Source organism: Filicampus tigris, chromosome 9 (assembly GCF_054856515.1).
Source record: "Filicampus tigris isolate MCC_2025a chromosome 9, RoL_Ftig_1.0, whole genome shotgun sequence".
In the NCBI taxonomy this organism is placed as follows: domain Eukaryota; kingdom Metazoa; phylum Chordata; class Actinopteri; order Syngnathiformes; family Syngnathidae; genus Filicampus; species Filicampus tigris.
Window position 1 is genome coordinate 4,223,106 of NC_141225.1, and position 24,395 is coordinate 4,247,500.

The 24,395-nt window shown below is 40.7% G+C and overlaps 1 protein-coding gene across 3 annotated transcripts in view; it reads right to left on the minus strand.

The window, feature by feature from the left end:
* The window catches only part of sox13 (SRY-box transcription factor 13), a 51,948-nt gene that overhangs the window by 17,434 nt on the left and 10,119 nt on the right, over positions 1-24,395 (minus strand). The gene's annotated exons all lie outside the window — the stretch shown is intronic.

Sequence of the window (24,395 nt, forward strand, 5' to 3'; positions counted from 1 at the left end):
TGGGAAGGTTTTACCAACTGACTGCTTTGGTGATTGCGTTTCAGGTCTACTGACAGACAAGCTACTTGAAGCATGTGTGTTTCCACTATTTTAACTCATCGCTGAAGTCAAGGTTAAGGGTTAATTGACGGTTTTGTTAACCTAAACCCGAAAGCCTATTGTTTGCATGTGTGAGTAATATGAGACAAAACAGAACAGAACACACCTCAGTGTGGGGGTTGCAACCAAAGATTGAGTGAGAAACTTTGAACCACAATGACTGAAAAAGTGTGTCCATTTGTGTGAATGTGTTTATATTTCCCCGTTTTGCAACCGGGTGAAAGAAAGGCACAGCAGACAGCAGAACAAAACAAAGAGAACACACAAGGGCAAAAAGTGCACATATATATAAAGAGGCAGAAAAAAGCCATTGTTTGAGCTGGGGAACAAAGGAAGCAAGGACAATGGGGGAGAGACTGACAAAAGCCGGCGGCCGTAGGAAACAGGCTGGATAACAATGCCAGCGGAATGTGCAGACCAACTCGGGAACACAGCAAAAAAAAAAAAATGTCAAGCGGCACCATTCTGCAGAAACATTATGATGATTAGAGCCTCTCCTTCACCTAACCACCACTGTGATTTTGAACAAAGCCACCTGTCTGCCACGGTCCGAGGCTTCACACCTGTGTGTGTGTGTGCGTGCCTGCGTGTGCAAGTGCGTATGTTGATGCTTGCATGTCCGTGTATGTCAGTCTGGTATAAATATACAATAACTCTTCTCTCTTAACATGATTTGAACTAAACCAGCACATAGAGTATTTCACATGTACTGTAAGTTGATTCATTTGCACTTTTACGGATGAAAGCTTCCGATTAAGAGTGCTGTTTCTTGTTGAAAGCCAATCGGTGTGTTTCCTTGAGAGCCAACAAGCCGGTTGAATTAATCTTTCTTCACAAGTCATTTCCTTGTGTAAACTGACAAGGAACAGGATGCACAAAATGACTCTGGTATCCATATTGTTCTTATTCAATATTTCCACACGGTAAAAACAGGTCATAGAGCTGTTGTTCAGTCAAACATTGTTGTCTGCATTGTTGCACGGCTCCTCAAACAACAGGGGTGTGCAACCTTAAATACTCAAAGAGCCATTTCGGCCATCGACCAAAGGGGGAAAAACAATGAGAGCCACAAAATCCTTTTAACATCGAAAGTGAGGATAACACTGCATATATCGTTCCCCAACCCAATAGTTCACCTACCGGGGGTCAATAGCTCAATAAATCTTAACATCTTGTGTTGCACATCGATGCCTGTGATGCATATTTGGAGCGACCCCAAAAAAATAACACTTTGTTGAATTTGTTGAAATAGTTGGAAAAACTCCCCTGGTAAAAATGTTCCCAATTATGACATGATTTAACCCTGCCTCGACGATCTAGAAGTTTAGCCTCATCTCGTTTTATGTCTGACAAAAGGAGAATAAAGTTTAAAAGAAGTTGAAGTTGAAAATGCTCCTAGTTTCCGCTCTCCCACTCGGTCCAGGGATGGAATTTTCTAAAACCAAGCATGTCATTGTGGTCAAATTTTGTAAACCAAATCAATACATAAGGGTTTTGATTGATATTTGGTTTTGCACTGCAGACACGTTGTTATTCCAAATGGCGGCATTTGGCTGAGGTGTTATCTTTAAATCATGACTGCAGCTAAGCAGAGTTATTTGATTGCCCCAATTAAAAACATTTCTGGCTCTTAACTTCACTCTGAAAAAGTACTGTACTTGGATTTCTGATCTGCCAAATTGAGCAAAACAAGAGATCTGTGAAGGAGGCAGCAAATGATGTGTGAATTTAATAGTTTTGGTATTAAAACTTTTATACTTATACTTTTATACTAAATTAATACAAACTTTAATCGGTATATCTAGTGTTGTTCCGATGCCATTTGTTGGCCCCGATACCGATTCCAATACCCAGCTGTGCGGTATCGGCCGATGCCGATAGTGTACCGATACCAGACTTTTGGAATAAAAAAAAAAGATATATATATATATGAGCATTTGTTTTTGTAATTCTATTTTAATGTAAAACCATTGCTATCATGGCTTGGTCAGACTTATAAACCTTTGTGAAACAGGAAAAAATAAGAAATAATATACACGAGGTATCTTTGAGAGGGATTGTGTCGGATTAATTACAAAAGCTATAGGACATTATTATAAAAGTTTGTTTTGAGTATTAGTGACGCATCGCAACAACATCCGCTCCCAAATCCACTTTCAAAACCAAAAACAAGCAATAGAAAAATCCAACAAGTTAAACTCCAAAATCCAAAATTGAGCAGGGTTTGTTGTTGCGGTCCATTCCCCTTGTTCATGCTCGCTGCCGCTGCCGCCGCTGCCGCCGCAGGCTCTTGGTGCTTGTTCACATGTTTCGTCCTCAAATGTTTTATCAGGTTTTACGTATTTAACCTGGCCACTTTAGTTCCGCCTCTTGTAACTTTCGCACCGTTAATTTTGCACTTAGCTGTTGTACTCGCTGGAGTTTCTATGTAGAAGTACAGTAGTTCCATATCGCCGCCGACATTATTTCTCCTGTACCTCACAGTTTTTTTTCTCTCAACATGAAAAAGCAGCCCCGCCATTGGTTAAGAGCGTCCGCTCTGGGCCAATAGCGACAGCTAATACTGAAAAGTCACCACACACCAGTGTCGTGAAACTCTTGGTGCTCGTTCACATGTTTCGTTCTCAAATGTTGCATCAGGTTTAACGTATTGAACCTGGCCACTTTGGTTCCGCCTCTTGCAACATTCGCTCTAGCTGGAGTTTCTATGTTGAAGTAGTTACATATCGCCGACATTTCTCCTGTAACCCCCCCCCCCCCACACACACACACACACACACACATGAAAAAGCAGCAGGGAGCAAGATACAAAGCGCTGCATTCAACGTTCTGTACTGGTACAGCATCGGGAAATGGCATCGGCACGTTATTTGTAAGTACTCGCAGATACCGATACCAGTGTTTTAATGTGGTATCGGGATACTTACCGATACCAGTATCGGTACAACACTAGCTATATCACAGTTACTTCTAGACCAGGGGTGGGCAATCCCTCGAGGGCCTGTATCCTGCCTGTTTTCCATCTCTCCCTGCTGGAACACACCTGATTCAAATCATATAATCAACAAGGTCTGCAGAAGCTGGATAACAATCCTGATCATTTGAATCAGGTGGGTTGCACCAGGGTGACATAGAAAACATGCAGGATACCGGCCCTCGAGGGCCGGAATTGCCCACCCGTGCTCCAGACAATAAAACGCACCTTCAGGGCAAAATTCAAGGTCATTGAGGCAGGGGTAAATCTTGTCTGATTTAGACAAAACTTCACCAGAAGAGTTTTTTCAGCTATTCCAACAGATTTAGAGGGTTGGGACTTAGAATTTCCAATTTTTAATTTTAAGGACCACCCTAATGGGGAGTACTTTCAAGATGGCCCAGGATTTTTTTTTCAGTGGGGTGGTAGAAATAAAATGATATATTTTTTTCAGGGCGATACCGATTATTAGCATAATGCTGACTTTAAAATGATCATTATTACTATAAATCTTTGACAATCAACATTTTTGTGATCAAATCCTAACAAAAAGTTTTGGGAGCACCCATGATTGTCAGCATGTCCTAAAAAGTTAAATGAAAACTTAAGAAATAGCTCCATATAGTTTTCTACAGTGGATGAATGTCCTCCAAAATTTAAAAATGACAGAAAAGTTCAACTTTCATATATCTTTGCTTTGATTTCAACACAGTTTTAAATTGATTTATTATCAGCCAACAGATTTTTGAAAAAGGCAGATGCGGATATTCGTCAAAATGCATGGCCGATAATCGGTCTATCCCTAGTCTACAACACTTCCGATTGGATGACTAATTGCTTCATTAAATGTCAGTTGTCACATTAGAGAAGCCTGTGGCTGTGTTTCAACTAGTGAGCCTACTGGGAACATATTCTTGAAAAAAATGTTTGTGTTGATTTCCGCTTAAAAAGCACTCACCCACATAGAGTACATACGATGAAAAAAAGATTTGCTGAAATGTTTGTACAAATTGCTGGATAAACTGGACTCACTGCAATTATAAACCGTGCCACATATTTTATTGTTTCACTTTGATTCTGTTAGGTATCTTACTGCATTTCTTCAAAAAGTCACTTCAAATACAGTAATTGTTCCAATCCAAACCTTGAAATTGAGCATCAGAGTATGGATATCTGTGTGTGTTCTTAAACTGAGCCATGATCATATAATGCATCATAAAATTATTAAAGCAACAAAAGTCTGATAAAACAATGAAAACAGCTGCAGGTTGAATATACTACAGCATTTTAACATGACCGTCTGCCTGTCTGCTGTGGTTGTAAGCAGAGGTGGGTGGAGTAGCCAAAAATTGTACTCAAGTAAAAGTACTGTTACCTCAGAATAATATGACAAGTAGAAGTAAAAAGTAGTCATCCAAATAATTACTTGAGTAAAAGTAAAAAAGTACTTGGTGAAAAAAACTACTCACATACTGAGTAACTCTAGCAACGTCTCATTGATTTATTTTTTTATTTATTTTTAAAACAACCATTCAATCAGAAGAAAATACAAAATAATCATCTTTAAGCAAATTAAAGTCCATCCAATAAATAAAATGAATTACCGGTACATTTAATTAAAGAATAGCTTAAAAAAAGCTTAAGGTAAATTCGGTTCAATGTAGCCTAATGTAGCGGAGTAAAAGTACAGTTTCTTCTTCACAAATCTACTCAAGTAAAATAAAAAGTATGGTGATTTAAAACTACTCCTAGAAGTAGAAAATTTCCCCAAATGTAACGGAGTAAATGTAACTCGTTAGTAGCCACCTCTGGTTGTAAGCAGGATGCCACTCAGTGTCTGATGATTATTCTTGGTCCTCTTTAAAATAATATCATTGGCAATATTCCATTGTGGTGTGTTTGCTATTATGGATCGCAAGAAGTAGACAGGACTGACAATGAAGTAGTGAGAAACCAAATCGGTGTTTAGCCAAGACATACACATCAGCTTTAGGTGCTTGAGCTGAGGTATCGATTGTGCGATGTGGCGAGTAGAGTGGTAACTAACGCAAGTGCGCTTTGTCTCACGCTGAAAGTTATTCCTGGGTCTCCCATCCAAGTTTCACAAAGTCTGAATAGTAGACCTGTCACAGGTGGTGTTCACACGCTCCCTGAGAGACTGTGCCTGTATGTCATCCAATGCACTGGTATGCACATAATTTCAGTGACCTACTGAGTTGTTGACAGCAAGGAATGTGTCAACGTGAATTTGTTAAACAATGCCTTCAACTGCAACAATGTAAACCAAGGTTACCTCTGCACGGGTGTTTTTTGTTTCAACATATACAGTAGCCTACTTCGTCCATCTGCAGCTGACTGTACCCGAGTAGCACCTGATCTTAACTGAGTATGTCCATACACAGTGTGTGTGCCACTATATGAATAGCATTGCCATCTTACACCTTATATTTTATTGAACCTGATTTGTTGACCGCCCGGTGTTTTTCCATTTTCACAGGCAGAAAACTCGCAAGAGCTGTCGATCTTCAAAAAACATAGAAACGGTACTTGTAAAGACTACTCGGAGCATTGTCTTACGAAGAAAGAGACAATATATTATACTCGCAAGTCCATTGACTGCCAGAACAGGTTTACTTGCATTGCAAAAGACAATAAGGAACGCCTGCCATGTTTTGTTTGTTTTGTAACTAAAGGTCAGTTAGGACTGTGAAATTAATCCTGCCATATACCAACCCCAATTCTAATGTTGTGATGTGTAAAAAAAAAAAACAAAGCAAAAAAACAACAACATTTGTCAGTTTTAAGAACACTCAATATATCGTCTTTGTAGTGTATTCAATTGAATATTGGTTGAAAAGGATTTGCAAATCATTGACTATTTATGTTTTAGACAACATCCCAACTTCATTGGGATTGAGGTTTGTATTTATATATCAGAGATTTCTCTTGTACCCTTTCCTACTCGTCTATGGGAGGCAAGCACTGGTTAGATGTTAGCGTTTGTGTCTGACGGAACCTGTGTTTAGTTCCGATAAAGAGAGCTTAATTGGATCATGGCTATGTTTTGAAAATCCTATATGATAGAGCATATCCTATCTCACCACCGTGTCTTCATCAATTCTTAAATTATTGTGCCCATATGATTGGGTAATTCGGGCCTGAGCAATGACTGCTGCCTACAGTATATTTTTTCTGTGCAAATATATTGTTTCTGTGCAAATTCTTCATCATCTTATTCTCTGTAATGATTCAGTTTTGAGGACTTATCAATGAAAATCCACCAAACTTTGCACACACATCGGGGGCCAGGCAAAAATTCGTTGTTTTAAAGTTGTCTTAAACGAGCACAAAAAAATGGGTCTAGAGCTCCCCCTACCGAGGTTTAACGGATCCCTATGATCATAATCGGTCTGGCTTTCAGTTTAAAATTGACTATAGTTTCATGTTTTCCTTGTATTCCTACTTCTATGTCTTGTTAAGTTATTGTGTCCATTGTCCACCTGTGCTTGTCGGCCCGGTCCTTTATGTCTTTAACGGCAGAGGCTTTTTAAAGATCATTAGCTGGCTAATCTACTATTCGAACCAGCTGTGGACACGCTTCAAATGCGCCAGTAGTACTTACCCAACTGCGTGCTTACTTGCGTTGCGAGCCCCGGGGTTGGATTTGTCGTATTGTATAATTATTTGGGCGGCCATTTGACGGCCAGAAGTCGCGGGCAAGTTACTCATTTATTTTGCACATTTCGCCTCCTTCCCGGCCTTCAAAATAAAAGCAAACCAGCAAACCACTATACAATGCAGGTTTGCTATGGCGTATTTCCGGAAGTAGGGAACGCCAGAAAAAGTGCATGAACTCCACCTTGATGTGCTAGGGTCTCAATACACTCGTGGACACAAATTGTTTTGAAACAAGTCGGGACACCGACAACAATGGATATTGTGCCTGCTACAACCATAAAGGGACCGAGATGACTAGACGATGCATTTAGTTTTATTGCGAAAACGAACTTGAAGGTGGCGGCTAAGGGGGAACGTGGGTGAGTAGCTTGTTTATTTTACAGCAGCAGCAGCGAGCCGCGTGGCTCACCCATCTCCGTGTGGGAAACTGTATGTCATTGCAACATGTGAGACAGCAACGTGCGCTCAAGCGTGTTTGTATTTCCTTATCGTCACATCACGTAACCCGCGCCTCCCACCTGCAACTGGGGCCTACCATTACAAGAGGGGGTGGGGGGGGGGCAATACCACAATTCCTATAACAGCAGTTGTCACTCGCGCAGACGTGGGAGTAGAAAGAAGCGTAAAAAGAAGCCTTTCACCGTGTAGGCTGAGATGATTTTTGGCCGCCTCACGAGCATGTCACACGCATAAGGGCCGATTAGTAGGCCGGACTAAAATCAACTTCCGTCCATGCTTAGTCCAGCCATTTTTAAAAATTTGTCACCCCCCGCCCCACCCCTCCTTCCCAAAAATGGGCATCCGGCCGGGCCGGAGGGTCCGATCGGTCCGGCCCAGGGACGGACTGCCCAGCTCTGCAAAATACATTAAAATAAAAAGCACAAGATGCTGTACTTAGCATTACTGCTGAGAGATGGACGGAGAAGGAGGAGAGGATGGCGAAAAAGGCAAAGATACTGCGGGTGCGCAAACTGACACTATCGAGAAACTCAACCGCAAGGAATGCTGGTCTTTGTATTACAGGAAGTGCTTGTATGCGGAAGTGTGTTGTTTTGCGCGAACCACCGCAAATACTCAAGCAGATGTAGACAAGCACAAAAGCACACTCCCTCAAATGTTTTTATTTGAAGCAACAAACAAACAACTCACACAAAAGCCATTCAAAACATGCCTTGTTTTTTGTTTTAACAGGGAATAATAATAAAAACGATAAAAACAGAATTAATATATAAAAATAATACAAAATGGACAGTCGTAATATCGCAATAATAATGAACAGAGTAATAGCAGTGACCCGCATGTAAGACTGTAAGCACAAAGAGTGGGGAAATTTAAAGGAAAAAAAAAAAATAATAATAATAATAATAAATAAATAAATAGCAATAATAAATAAATAAACAAAAAAAAAGATAATATTTGAACAATAGTAATAAAAATAAAAATAATGAAAGTAATGAATGAAGAAGACTAATTAAAATCATAACATTCGAAACTACAAACAATAATCACAACCCTTAAGTAACTTAAGTAACAATTGTAAATGGCTTGCAAGAAAAAAAAAAATCAACAACAACACTAACTAACCCCCAAATTCCAAACCCAAGCCCCAAAAACCTACATCCAGACCTACGACCACTAAATCAAGCATTCCCGAGATAGGAGCGCAATGGATGCCAGATTTGTCCAAAATCGTCCAGATTACCCTTAATTGCATACCTAATTTTTTTTCAAGATGAAGCGTGTTTGTTAGCTCTGTGATCCACATTCGAAAGACACGAACATCCCACTCACCCTTTATTTTTGCAATTGAGGAAATGGAGACCTCTTGCAATGAGCCATAAAAAAGTGAAATCCTATGTTCAGAGCCAAGGTACTCGCACAGACTGCCGTCCAAGATGTCAGGTTTGGCTTTCTCAAATTGCGGTGTGTGAGAGCGCACATAATTCCGTATTTGTAGACATCTGAAAAAATGATGAGGTGGCAGTCCAAATTTCTCCTGCAATTGATGGAAAGACATAAAGCTCTCCTTCAAGTACAAATCTTTCAATTGACTAATTCCTAGTTCTCTCCATAAAATGAAAGTGCCATCGGTACAGGATGGAGCGAAAGACGGATTAGATGAAATAGGCATTACAAAATGACAAAGTCCTGAGCTTAAAGTATTTCACTATTTGTTTCCAAATCCATATTGTGCTGTGAATCCCAAAAGCACACTTTTGGAGCGAGGAGGAAACCAGCTGCTTCATTCATGTAGTGAATGATATGAATATCAAGTGTTTTATTGACAGGTGAAAAGTAACAAGCGGAACTGAAGTTCATTTGAGTCATGACGCCGTGCGTCGCCGTACACAGTCGGTTATTCAAATGCCGGAGCAACTCTGTCTGCTCAATCATGTAAACGGGTTATTCAGAATATTTTAGAAATCGGAATTTTGACCTGAAACCGAATATTGACTGCATGTAAACATAGGCACTATGGTGCTGGGGACAAAATGGCGCATGAGGCACGGGCATCGTAAAGTTGAACGTCGTAGGACACGTACGGCGTAATTCAAGGACGTCCTGTATTCCATAAACACAATATTAATCGGAATGCCTTGTTTCAACTAGTATATATTTTAACGAACACCTAGAGAATTTATCCGATCGTCTTCAAACTTTGGGTGTTTCGTTTAAAGATGTGTAAAATGAAAAGTTATTCAAAGATTTATATTTCATTGCATGCTGTTGCCGCGGTGATGCGCTGTTTGCAAAGAAAAATGACGCTGTTTTTGAGCATCTAAACCTGAGCAAAAACTCATAACTTCGCACACATATCAGGAATGGCAAAACAATTCATATTTTAGAGCAGGGGTGCCCAAGTCCAGTCCTCGAGAGCCTCTATGCAGGCTGTTTTATGGGTCTCCCTCCTCCAGCACACCTGATTCAAACAATCAGCTAATCAGCAAGCTTGAATAGGCTGAAGCCTGATAACGACCCTGATCATTTGATTCAGGTGTGTTGGAGGAAGGAAACGTAAAACAGGCTGGGGGCTCTTGAAGACTGGACTTGGGCTCCGCTGTTTTAGAGGGTTACTGTGCAAATTTAAATAGAAATATAAAAAAGTCTCCTTTGCGCACCCTATAAATTTTACTACAACAGCTACAGTACGTTTCACATAGCTCTATGAAAATCAGGAGACATATGTAACATCCCAAGACCACAAAAAAGCCTCTCGGAGCCATATGCTCAAACTAACAAGAAGTATGTCATTTTGAATTTACTTGCCTTGTTTTAACAAACATCTCCTGGAAATTTGAGCTGATGAGTTAAAAACTTTGTGTCTCATCTAAAGATGTTTACTCATGATTATTTTCCAATGTGCCCGGACCCCAACGTAGCCAGGGTTGCGACGGTCCTTTATAGCTCTCGCACCTCTAGTTAACAGTTGTTTTTCATCTCACTCAAAGAGATTGTTTTTATACTGAGTCAGGACCCACTAAGCGCAAAAAATACATGTATGACACAACCAGTCATTAACACTCTAAGCTGTTTCACCATAAGCAAGTGATGGAGATATAAATAAACAGCTGCCAGTGTAAACTTATACAGTATCACATGGACTTGAGGTGCCACACTTTTTCAGCATGCAAGCTACTTATAAATTGACTAAGCCCAAGTGATCTATCTATCTATCTATCCCTCTATCTAATTTGCCCTTATTTTAAATACACAATTCTTTACAGGTACAATACAGTGGGGCAAAAAAGTATTTAGTCAGCCACCAATTGTGCAAGTTCTCCCACTTAAAAAGATGAGAGAGGCCTGTAATTTTCATCATAGGTGTGTGCCTTAACTGTCAAAGATGAGAAAAAAAAAGATCTGAAAATCACATTGACTGATTTTTAAAGAATTTATTTGCAAATTATGGTGGAAAATAAGTATTTGGTCAATAACAAAAGTTCATCTCAATACTTTGTATACCCTTTGGCAAAGACAGAGATGAAACGGATTCTGTAAAGGCCTAGACACACCAATCCGACGTCGGACGTCCGTAAGCGTCGGGTGTCTGATTGCGCAGTCTGATTGATGTAGCGAACACCGTCGTGACATCGGACCTTGTCAGGAAGCGTCTAGTGGGCATTTCAGCATGTTGAATCCGCGTCGTGAGTCGTAACATTTGGTCACTCTGATTGGCTGTAGCTAGCGAATCAGCGCACGGAGCACAAACGGGAAGTGACAAATGCACAGTGAGCATGCCTTTGCTACCTTAATCTTCTTACAAGTACAAGAGTGAGAGGTTGACAATTATTTCACGATACTGTGTCAACAACGTGAAGGTTTACGTGAGAAACGTCTTAAGTGGCACACCTCCTTCTGCATGTGCAAGAGGAAGACACCACTGACATAGACAATACACAACAGCACATCAACTAATCGATTGATGATGAATTATTTGACAGAGTCCGAAGAAAAAGGGTAAAGAATAAATTGAAAGCATTTTAAAAAATGCTTATTTAAGATTTTAAGATTGAAAGTTTATTGTATCTTTATGCTACAGGTAAAGTGCGGATAGAACGACTATACCATAGACAAAAATCCATCCATTTCTTTGAGCACTGAAACCATCCTCTCATGTGTCAACAAACACTTACAAGTTACAAGTCGTAACACGTTAAACCTAACACTTTCCCCTCTGGGAATCATGGAGCTCCTGTCAGTTGCCCTTCCTTTCCTGTACTTTCAAATCTTTTTTTTTTTTTTTTTTATCCGCACCCAGCAATCCAACTTGTTGGAATTATATTGTCTCCTTTCAAGTGCCTTAAGCAGACAAGCACAATGGATAGTGAGCGAGAGCCAAGTGCCAGAATCAACAGGTTCACTTGGTAGTAAATAAACACAAATATAGGTAACAGATTCTCTTACAACATTAGCGACTTCTGACCTAATTTTCTTCTTGGTGAACGGGCAAAGACTTCCACCGACACACAAGCATTTATAACTTCAAAAACAGTATTTATAAATGCGACACCAATTCCATAATTTCCCTTTTTTTTTCAGTACCTGTTGGTGTCATTGTGAGCTGTGAATACTTGTGGCGTTGTTTGCACATATTTGCAGTAAGGAGTTTCATGGCAGCGATCCAGCACTCTCATGTTAGTTAGACAAATGCAAGCCAATGTGTTAACAAATGTTCAAACATTAAAAACAGTTTGTTAATGCTGTAACTGTGCCAGCTTGTGCCACTCTGCTCACAGGCGCCCGGCTTCTGCCAATCCCAGTCAAAGAGCTGAAAAACTGCTCTGAATGGAACCACATATGTATCACCTTGACATTTCTTTTCAAATTCCCCGGCGGCTAATCTGAATTTACACATCTTTTTTATTGAAGACTATTGAAAGATGTTTAAATTCAGCTCAGATAGAGGAATGTTATTCATTCAGCTTCTAAAAAGGGAAAACATTTTACAATTAAAAAGACAATTTAAAAAAACGTGTGGGTATTAGGAGACAGAAGGACCCTACAGTTATATTTTTTATTGCTAGGATGTCGTTGCGAGTTAACCTCACTATGGACACTGTTACACTTCATTTTAGAAACACAACATTGTTTAAATCATAATTACAACTAATACTGGAATTTGTGCACGTGTATGAGTGGACAATGGTACAAAACAACAAAGAAAAAAGAAAAAAAAATCATGAAGATTCTATCTAGAAAAACAATACACAGAGCTGAGCATTCCACCTATGTGACAGACCGGTCCGTCTATCTGCCTATGACTGACGGCTATTTTGTAGGTAGTTAACGATTAACTGGAAACTTAAATAAATAGTCGGACTAAGCAGAGTCGGAAGCCAATTTGTCAATGTAATCGTCTATTTTCGCGTTGAGGCAAGGTTTCTGTAACAATAGTATTGTTAGACTGAGATGGCTAAGTCTCTGTCTAACAACAGCTTGTACAGCATCAAGTTATTTAGCATCAAGGGTACTGGCTTGTAGCCATCTCAAGGGGCAGCCATTTTGCTGATTGGTCATTATCTGAGCTCTGAGACACTGTGATGTCATTTTCAGTTGACAGAAGTGACAAAATGGCCGCCCCTTGAGATGGCTAAAAGCGGGTAGATTTTGCTGCTTAAGTCATATTTCCGCAAACGCAATATTAATCAGAATGCCTTGTCTCAACGAGTGGGCCTGCAAAGAACATATTCTGGAAAAAAAATATGTTTGGGTTGACTTCCTCTTGTACGTAAAGCTCCAAAAAGGTCCTGGAAGGTGCTAAAAGGAAACACAGAGAGTCTGGCCGCTTCCATGACGCAGTGAGTCAGTCTTTCGTTTCAAATATCGCTCAGTGGGGGCAGGGGGGTGGGGGGGTGATTGGTAGTTTGACGAAGTTTGTGGTCGGAATTGTTAACGGAAGCCCGTTTAAAATCATAAACGGACCGGCCTATAGGCGATTTCTAATTTTTCCGGCCGGACAAAAAGGCGGATAGACAGACGGCAGAAGGGTATGCCGGCAAATGGACCGCAAATTTTTTGTAAAATGCCCAGATCTGACAATACACTGTTGTGTGCAAAAGATCCAGTCACAGTTGCTTTTCAAACCAAATGTTAGTGATTTAGACACTATTGTCTGTTACATTTACAATTTCTGGTGAAATTTGAAGGTACTCCAAAAGGAAACACTATTTAATTCACAAAGACTTATTTAGTCCCAAATGGTAGAAAATGGGAAGTAAATCGCATGCATACACACACGCAAACGCACCCGCACACACACACAGTCTTCTTGCGTTACTGCCTGGGCCTCATTAGAGAATCAACTCTCCAGGCTGGAGACACAAAAGCCTCAGTCTCTTGACCCTTCCATTCCCTCTCTCCCTCTGTTCTCCTGGCCTTTTGATGTCAAGGGTACTGAAACATTGTGCACAGTCCAAAGAATCAACTCATCAAGAAGAGACGCTCACTATCCAAATTTGTATGCGTGGAAAAAACAACAAACCTTGATAAGGTGTCCTCTCTGCTCAATGGATCACACAAAGACCAGTGATGGGAACATGCCTCACTGGGTCCAGGTGCTACCTACTCTACAGGGCATAATCATTCCTTCCATGCCTTGGCATGGATGAGCATGGCGAGTCGGGAACCTCCTGCCGAGCAAGCCGTCCACACCGCGGCTCCAGCAATGGGGAGGGCTGTTGTTCGCTACGGTTATATGTCATAAACGTGTTTCACCGTACTGCGGCGCACCAGCAGTAACTGATCGGCACGCTGCGTTTCCACAACCATACTGCAATGCAGAACATTCATAACTTCAGGAGTAACAATTCAATAAAAGTAGTGGCAATGGCCCAGCCACAACAGCTGCTACACTTTCCAAGGCTTTTAATCACTTGCACTTTTCACTTTCTTGGGAGTCATAGTGAGGCTAATTTACAGAGAAAATTTACAGGTATGTGAATTAGATGGTGCACAAAACAAATAATGTTCACACTCTGTGAGATAAACAACAACTGAACATTTCGTTTGGATGCTGTGACAAAAACTGTTCACAAACTGAAGCATACTGTACTTCAAGCAAAGCAATATTTGTTTGTCAAAACAATTTTGTGTGAACAAGAGCATTTGCGAACTGAAGTTTCACTGATAACTGTAAAAATCGAATTTAAAAAAATGTGATTCAGAGAGGGGCATACAAAATTAATTTTTGACAGGTCTTTACTACTGTAAATCGGTTGAATATGTGAACAGGTGTTTTGTTGTATTACTAAAATTTGGAACTGAACGCAACCACAGAAACAACCACAGACATGAATAACTTGATGCTGTACAAGCTGTTGGCCATGGTAGAGCCATTCGTCAAACATATACATATATATACACATATATATGCTGTATATATATATATATATATACACATATAGATACATACATACATATATACATACATACATATACATACATACATATATACATATATATATAAATATATATATACATATATACATACATACATATATACAAACATACATATACATACATATATATACATGTATACATATATATATACATACATACATATATACATACATACGCATACATATATACATATATATATATATATACACATATACATATATATACATATATATATATATATATATATATATACATACGTAAATTAACATATATATATACACATCTATACATATATATATATACATACGTATATTAACATATATATATATACACACATCTATACATATATATACACATATATGCATATATATATATATATATATATATATATATATATATATATATACATACATATACATACATATACATATACACAACAATTTTTACAATGAAAACAATACAGTAATTTAAAAAAGTCTTTATGAAATTATTTACACTTTTTAGGCATTGAAATCTTTGAATGTTCAACAGCATATTGTATCGAATTGGGTTATCTGTGTTGTGGTCGGATTTGTGGTTTGCTGAGTTGTGATGTTTCCGAGGTTCATGAATGCATCGTACGGCTACCGAGAGGAGGAGCATAGAACGAAGAAGAGAAAGAGCTGTTGTAATTTTGAAAGAAATGATTGTTGTACTGTTGTATTGCGTCGGCTGCAGCCCACAATAGCCGGTTGGATTAATAAAAACGTGATGATTGAACTACGTCTGACGGCGTGTTCCTGGAAGACGCTATGTGATAAATCTCGCTATTTAAGTTTGACGTTTTTGGCTAAAAAGACTGCTTGCTTCCTCGTCTAAGAAACATTCAAAGTCGGGTATTCGTTATTATGTTCGATGTGCTACCTGCAACATAGCCGCCAATCTCATGTAGCAATGTCGGCACACAACGTTGGGACTTTTATTTATTTTTTTATGATTTATGATTGTATGATTTATCACGGCTTCTGGCGCACTGGCTTCTCTTTTGTTCTGCCACTCTCCTCTCCCGGGTGCAACAGTCAATAGCACCCGTGCATATCATCATAATAATAATAAAACTGATCAGAAACGGTACACAAGGTGGACCGAACCGAACATGCCTTAACGAAACGTATTAATACACCCATGTATACCGTTACACCCCTACTATATATTCATACATATATACATATACATAACAAATATCTGCTCTTCAATTGGATGGCAAAAGGTACTAAAGGTACTAAAAAACTAAAGCTTTATATCCATTCATAGAACATAGTTTCCCTGCAAGTACATCAACTTTGTGTTCAACTGTGCAAGCTTAAGTTTCACACTGAATAAGTACATTTGTGACTAAAGTGAGACAAGATCATTATTTCAGTATGCATACTTTTTGATATTTTTGTTTGGTGGTTTACCATGAGATTTTTCTTATGCAAAATATCTGCCATGACTTGACAGGTTAGAAAACATCCATCCATCCATCCATGGAGCCTATCCCAGCTGTCTCCAGGCAGTAGGTGGGGTACACCCTACTCATCTAGAAATTACTCTCCTTAACAACAGCTCAAATGATTAAGTCTTATACCATTAACATTGGCTAAGATGTGTCATAACCAGAACTGGGCATCCCGCCTATGTGACGGACCGGTCTGCCCTTTCGCCTACAACAGACGCCCATTTTGTAGGCGATAAACGAGACAGGAAACTTCAAAAAATAGTCGGACTAAGCATAGTTTTTTCCATCTATGTAATCGTCTATTCAGCAGCCATCTTTCTCTCCACGCCTGCGACTCATTCCTCTTTCTCTCTCACTGACCTTCTATGACACAGGCCGTCTACTCTGATGGCTAGCGAGAAGCTACAGTGGCATTTATACTGTAAAAGATGGGTTGAGGAGGAAGAAGGGAGAAGACAAAACACCCCCTCAATAAAAAGACAGAACAAGAGAAAGGGAAGAAAGGTTGTCTGTGAAGGCCACTTTTTTTATTTTTTTTATTTACTTCACAAAGCGCGCTCACCCTCCACCCTTTCCACGCTCGGCTCCTTGAGGGTAGCACAGACAAAGGAAGCCTGACTCTCACAATGTGCCTCCTCTCTCCCTCCCTCCTTTAGCCCGGCACACTTTATATCCTCAGTACATTCACTGGTTCTTCTGAAGAGTACCCACGTGTGCACAAAGTGTGTGTGTGTGGGGGGATGTGCGTGTGTGTGTGCTTTATGGCACTCCAAATAAGAGTGGTGGGGGTCTGTGTTTGTTGAGAGTCTTATAGGGCAAGGGGCCAGGGCTCTGAGGTGTTACTATAGAAACGCCTTTGAGCACAACAGGTGATTCTACTGGGGGCCTGTTCATCTCCACGGTGCGGAGCTACAGGAGGCCATTAGTCTTTGTGTGCGGGTTTATATAACTACGTATGCCACAAACAACTTTGTGCCACAGGTCTTAACCAGCTCCAATAAGACAGAGATCATGTCTGAAGTTGCTTGCTGACCACCTTAATCACACACTCTCTGCTTTGCACACATGCCCTGTCCACAGACATAAGTACTCTTGCACATGCGCGCACGCACACACGCACACACACCTGAAGTAAATTAGTCACCTGCAAAAACACATCTACTAATATTATTACAATTTGACTTCACCACAGTGAAGAAGAAACTGTTCATAGCAGTTCATTTTTTGTGTAATACTTGGAAACGTCTTTGTTTTAAGCAGGGACAGCTTGACGCGCTTCAATTAAATTAGATTGACAAGGAAAATACAGTACATGCAACAGACATGGAGAGAAACGTATATCTACTTCCAGAGGAACTGCTTGAGCTATAAAGTGAGCAGAGCAGAGCCGAGCACCAACAGAGGGACTCATTTCTAAACCATCATCAACATGTGCAATACCACAACTTGTAAGACCAAACATACATTATTTGTGGCCATTTTGGACCACTTCTCCGGCATGTGATTATTGTTTCTCTGTGTGGCAATTTAAAAAAAATACAATTAGAAAACAATTTATAACTCCACACTCACATGGAGGGTCGGCCTCATCGCTGGAAGTCCGGTGCTCAGAATTTTTCTAATACCGTCCATCCATTCATTCATTTTTTGCAGCGCACTATCCTCACATAGTGGATTTTTCAAATTCCACCTTTGAAATTTCGCCAAGCCGACCTCCAGGGCTTGTCGTGCAGCTGTATAGCTGAAATTGAGCCACTCGAACGGGTGACTCGCACTGCGACGCCGAGCTGCATCTGGGGCCGGACAGAATTAGCGTTCGCGCAGCCACAGCTGCTTGACCGGTGGCGAACGCGGTGCTACTCGCCTGTCTGGACAGCGGGCGTCCATGACACGGAGCCCCATGTCTGGCCGGTAAGAAGCTAATTATGTCCTGCTAACCTCATCTGTTTAACGGCCGAATGCTAATTGCTGCCTCGACAGCTGCAGTGGTGTTAGCCACAGGAGCTAGCTGCCAGTCTGCTTGCCAATGACGTTTAACAAATCTTTAGCAGCACTAAATATCTGATCATCATATCATAGGAGCTCACATTTAATGTGAATAAAACCCCAAATTATGTGCCAATCACTTTTATATTTTCACAGGTTGAAGTGGACAAGCGTAGGAATGTGCATATAAATTTGTGTGGTGACTGGTCACTGTTTTCAGGAAACAATATTACAATACTCGTGTCCTTACTTCATTGAAGTCGTCTGGCTGATGTGTCAATCAAGCACTCTCTTCCCGATTTGGGGGCGTTATAACTTGTCACAAAAAAAAACAACTTTAAATACTACAAGAGTTTTTCAGGGGGGTGAATTTTAGTGCTGAGATCGTTTTTACATACAGATCTATTATATAAGTGCCAATGTTCAGCCCAATCAAGTGTGTCTTTAATGGACTGCCGAGATATCGGATCGGGACTGGGTATCAGCAGATACTGAAAACCAAAGACTCTGACTTGCGCGTCAAAAAAGTATGATCGGTACGATCATCCCTATTACGCTGCATGCTATTATATATGTTTACATTTATATCATACAGGCCTTTCCACCAAATCAGTACCAATTGTTTTTTCAAACACTCTCAAAATAAACTTGTGCTGCATTTATATTGCATGTATATTGATTGCATTTATACATTTTATTTCCTTAGGACGCAAATGGCACCAATTTGTCCATACCGCGTATCCTCACAAGGTTCGTGGGCGTGCTGGAGCCTATCCCAGCTGTCTTCGGGCAGTAGGCGGGGGACACCCTGAATTGGTTGCCAGCCAATTGCAGGGCACACAGAGACAAACAAACATCCACACTCACACTCACACCTAGGGGCAACTTAGAGTGTCCAATCAACTTGCCATGCATGTTTTTGGAATGTAGGAGGAAACCGGAGTACCCAGAGAATACCCACGCAGGCACGGGGAGAACATGCACACAGGGAGGCCGCAGCCGGGACCGAACTCACGACTTCTGAACTGTGAGGCAGACGTGCTAACCAGTCGATCACCGTGCCACCACATTTGATTTATCTAATGGTAAATAATACATTTACCTATTGTATCTTCCGGACTATAAGCGGCAACTTTTTCCCTAGATTTTGAGCCATGCATCTTATAGTCCGGTGCGGCTATTCTGTGGATTTTTCCTCCGCCGCTCGGGGCGCTCTAACCGGAATGACAGTACAATTCAATACAATATATTTCCCATTGACTCGACTGACTGCAGGTGGGGGAGTTCAACAGGCGAGGGCGCGTTAGGTTATTGTATTAGGTGCTGTAATGCTTTGATTTTATGTTTTCCTAGAGGTCCCTGAAGTGCACATGAATGCGATTGGCTGATGTCACGTCTGTTCTGTTGTTTCGATGTGAAATGCTATTGTTGATTTAGCACGTCGTGTGTTAGCTTGGCTGACTTTATAAACATAAAACAAGACAGGTGCATATGTAGAATGTAGTAGAACAATAGATGGTGGAGTCTGGTGGACATTAGTTGACAAACTGGAGCGGCAGTCGGCAGTGAAATGAAGATAAGTACTGTTTATTTTCTCTTGGTTCTCTTCTATTTTAATCAGCAACGTTGCTGCAGTGTTAAAAGGCACTGTTATTCAAAAGAATCTGCTCAGGTACATACATGTACATTTACAGTTCATAATCGTTCTGTAAATGCAGTAAATATAAAAGTTTTCAACATAGATGGGTGCGGCTTATATAAAGGTGCGGCTTAGTTAGCCCCCACCTTGCCCCCCCGCGCAAACACCCACCCCCCCTCCCCGCATCCACCTAAATATAAACAATTAGGTGGGTGCGGCTTATATAACGGTGCGGCTTATAGCCCGGAAAATACGGTAGTTATTTATAGGTGTGTGCAAGCTAAAATGCAGAGTCGACGCAGCTACGTGGTTGCTGGGTATGTGCATGACTTCTCTCGTCTACAAACGACACTATTGATTCATAACCTTGTTAAATGCAACCAGTCCATAAACGTCTATGTCAAGGCAAAGCGTCACTATTGCTAACCTGTCTGTTGCACTCTCAACTCTTTGACAATGCCGCTCAGCTCATATAAAGCCGCCTCGGCTTTATATCAGGCTTTGCAGACTTAAGCTATTTTAGAAGTATCATTCGGCTTACCCTGAGTGTTTTCACATTTGCCCGTGTCTTTTTGTTCTCAAGAAGCATAAAAGCCATTTTCTTCCTCCAAAAACAATTTAGGCTAGCACTGTTAGGAGAGTAGGCGGCACGGTGGTCGACTGGTTAGCACGTCCGCCTCACAGTTCAGAGGTCGTGGGTTCGATCCCGGCTCCGGCCTCCCTGTGTGGGGTTTGCATGTTCTCCCCGTGCCTGTGTGGGTTTTCTCCGGGCACTCCGGTTTCCTCCCACATTCCAAAAACATGCATGGTAAGTTGATTGGATACTCTAAATTGCCCTAGGTGTGATTGTGAGTGCGGATGTTTGTCTCTGTGTGCCCTGCGATTGGCTGGCAACCAGTTCAGGGTGTCCCCCGCCCACTGCCCAAAGACAGCTGGGATAGGCTCCAGCACGCCCCGCGACCCTTGTGAGGAGAAGCGGTACAGATAATGGATGGATGGATGGATGTTAGGAGAGTACTGTGCACAGGCAAACGTGCGTGTGTGTGCGTATGTGTCTGTAGGGGTTCTTTAACAGTCACTCTTACTACACCGCTAAGTTATTACCGGTCTATTTGACAACATTTTTATAGTTTTGGATTATTTGGTCACTTTGCAATTTAAAATATCGTAAAATGAAGAAAACCATTTTTTTGCCCTGATCCCGATCAGCTGATCCCGATGTGATCCGCACCGATTTATGATCGCATGATCAGATCGGGACATCCCAATGTAACGACCTTGTTTTGAAAATGTAGTAAGTAAAAGTAAAAAGTAGTCTGATAAATCAATAACTAAACGATAAATCAACCCAGTAAAGTACTGCAAAAAAACTACTGAAGTACAGTAACAAAGTCTGTACTTTGTTACTGCCCATCTCTGCTCATTAGAGGGATGCAGTTGCACCTAATGCTGTAGCCACTGAGTGTTTGAAGCACATAAACCTGCACAAACATGTCTATAATATAAATAATAAAAGTTGTGAGCATTTATGGGCGCAGTGTCAAGAGAGAAAGCAGTTGAGATCCATCCATAAAAAACAGCAACCACCAAATGGGTCCAAACAAAAGTTTTCTTTTCAACACTGTTTCATGAAACACACCTTAGTCCTGTAGGAGCTTGTATTTTGAGGAAGCACACCTTCACGCTCACATGAACATTCAATGCAATTATGTAAAGACCAAAATGAGTTGCTGCTTTTTAAAGTAAAGGAGTAAAAGGCATTCAAAAGTGAGAAAAGCAGGGCAGCATTCAAAAATGCTTCCGTTCTTTATACTTCTATGCATCAGTGGTTAATAATGTGTACTGCTATATTTGGAGCTTTATTGACACTATGATAGCAACGCATTCACTCTAGGGTTGGAAGGAAAAAAAAATGAAAATTTAGATGCAGATGTAAACAATTCTGAATCACTTAGTCATTTTAATAATCAATTATTAAATAACAATGCTGATGGAAGTACAAAAGTGGAACTCTGGACTGAAGTGCAGAAGTCCATGGTCCACTGGACAGTTGTCTGAGCGCTGTTGTTAGTGTAAGTAAGCGTTAGGGCTGTGCCATACAATCATACCAGCTTTTTCACTATTCCAAAATACAATGTCACAAGATGACAAGTGAAAAGTGAAAAGCATGTATTTTACATGTATATCACAGGTGTCAAACTCAAAGCTCGGGGGCCAGATCTAGCCCGACACATCATTTTATGTGGCCCACGAAAGCAAGTCATGTCCATCGACAGACATGCACAGGTTTTTTTTTTCTTTACTAAAATACTAAAATATAATTATCAATATTGACGGATATGAAATACTTAGGTGGTCGACTGGTTAACACGTCCGCCTCACAGTGCAGAGACCCTGGGTTTGAATCCGACACTGCCCTTCCTGTGTGGAGTTTGTATGTTCTCCCCGTGCCTGCGTGGGTTTTCTCCGGGTACTCCGGTTTCCTCCCACATTCCAAAAAACATGCATGATAGGTTAATTGGTCACTCTAAATTTCCCCTAGGTGTGATCGTGAGTGCGAATGTTTGTTTGTCTGCGATTGGCCGACAACCAGTTTAGGGTGTCCCCCGCCTACTGCCCGAAGACTGCTGGGATAGGCTCCAGCATGCCCACGGCCCTAGTGAGGATAAGCGGATTGGATAATGGATTGATGGATGAAATACTTTGTTTTGTGTAGTGTGTAGTGTAGTGTATTGTGACAGTTTTTCAGGCATACAGTATCGCCCCCTTCGCCCAGCCCTACTAACCACATCATGTTTAAAACTGATTCATTTAATCTTCATATTGACCAGTTTATTTCACTCTATGATAGTTACGTTGGCCTCTTATTGAAGGTTAAGTATTGTGTTTAAATAAACTAAATTCATTTTTCTCTGTGTCATTATTTACAATAGTTAAAAAATGTGATATCTATCGACATTGATGACTATGAAACACTTATATCTTGACTTATATGTATACTTTTCAATCATACAGCCCAGCCCTAGTATGTACTGTAATCATTTGAGGTGATCATACATTTAGTATACAGGTTCACAGGCACAAAATGGAGTTTGACATCACTGATGTAGAGTATATGGTCATAATATGTCTGACAACACAGCAGCACTATGTCAGCCTCTGCTATCAATGGCTACGTTTTCCACGGACACATTTATTTGGATTAAATAGCTGATCGGATAAAAACTGCTTCGTGTACACACCTCATTCGGAATATTCTGACCCGATCAAACCCATTCTGATCAAGATGTTATTCCGAACGAGAGAGGTAGGTTATGTCGATTGTTAATCTGATCGGCATGCATGAAAACACTTACTCCGACATTTCGGAATAAACCGTCTTTACTGCCCATGTCTGTGACATCATTATAGGCGTTTCTGTTAGTCCCGGAAGCTAGTAGAATCAGTGCGAGTGTTTAGTGTCAATAAAGTTTGAGGGGAAAAAAGACAAACGAAAGACTTGACAGGCACAAGATTGAACTGGTACATTTCCAGCTCTATTAGGCAGTGTTAACAGCGAAAAATATAAAAACTAACGCTAACGTTTAAAGTAGAAATGGACGGAGCAAGGTTTTGTTGACACGGAAATTACGATGGCTTCTTCTACTACTACTACTTTCGGTATATTTGGTCAATCTGCGCGTTTCAAAATAATTTGTTCCGCTCGAAAGTTTGACGCATGGACACGCAAGTCCTAATCAGATCAATGTTTTGTGTCCATGAAAACAATGCATCGGATCAGAATTTTAATCCGAAGTCTGATCGTATTAAAGAAATGTTGTCCATGTAAACGTAGCCAATGACATGGTGAAAGGGGGGCGAATTCACACATACGCAAGATGCGCAGCTCCTTTACATGGTGTTTCTTGCTAGCACATTTTTAAATTTTGTCAACCACATCATGTAAGGCAAAACTCAAACCAGCTAAACTAGAACAAATGATCACACATTTGTTTTAATAGTAGTAGTAGTCATTAGGGGTGTAACGGTACACGTGAGTGTATTAATACGTTTCGGTATGGCATGTTCGGTTTGGTCCACTTGCGTTCGGTTCGGTCCACTTATTAGCACGATCTTACACACGGGTGTTATTGACTGTTGCATGCGGGAGACGAGAGTGGCGGCACAACAGTGAGAGCCAGAAAAGAGCCAGAGCTCGAAGGTCCCCCCGTACACTGAGGTCTCCTGTTTGGGAACATTCTGGTTGTCCTGTTAAAATCGCCGATGGGGAAAGGTACGTGGTTAAGTCCAAAAGTTGTGTGCCGACATTGCTACATGAGATGCACATCTAACATGCACGGACGGCATCACCCGACTGCAAATGTTTCTTAGACGAAGGAGCAAAAACGTCAAACTTAAATAGCGAGATTTATCATATTGTAGCCTCTTCCAGGAACACGCCGTCAGACGTAGTTTAATTTTCACGTTTTTATTAATCCAAGTACAACTGTTCGCGCTCTTCTTTCTCCGCTGCTCCACTCGCTTGCCATACGATGCATTCATGAACCTCGGAAACATCACAACTCAGCAACACACAAATCCGACCACAACACAGATAGCCCAATTCGTTACAATATGCTGTTGAACATTCAAAGATTTCA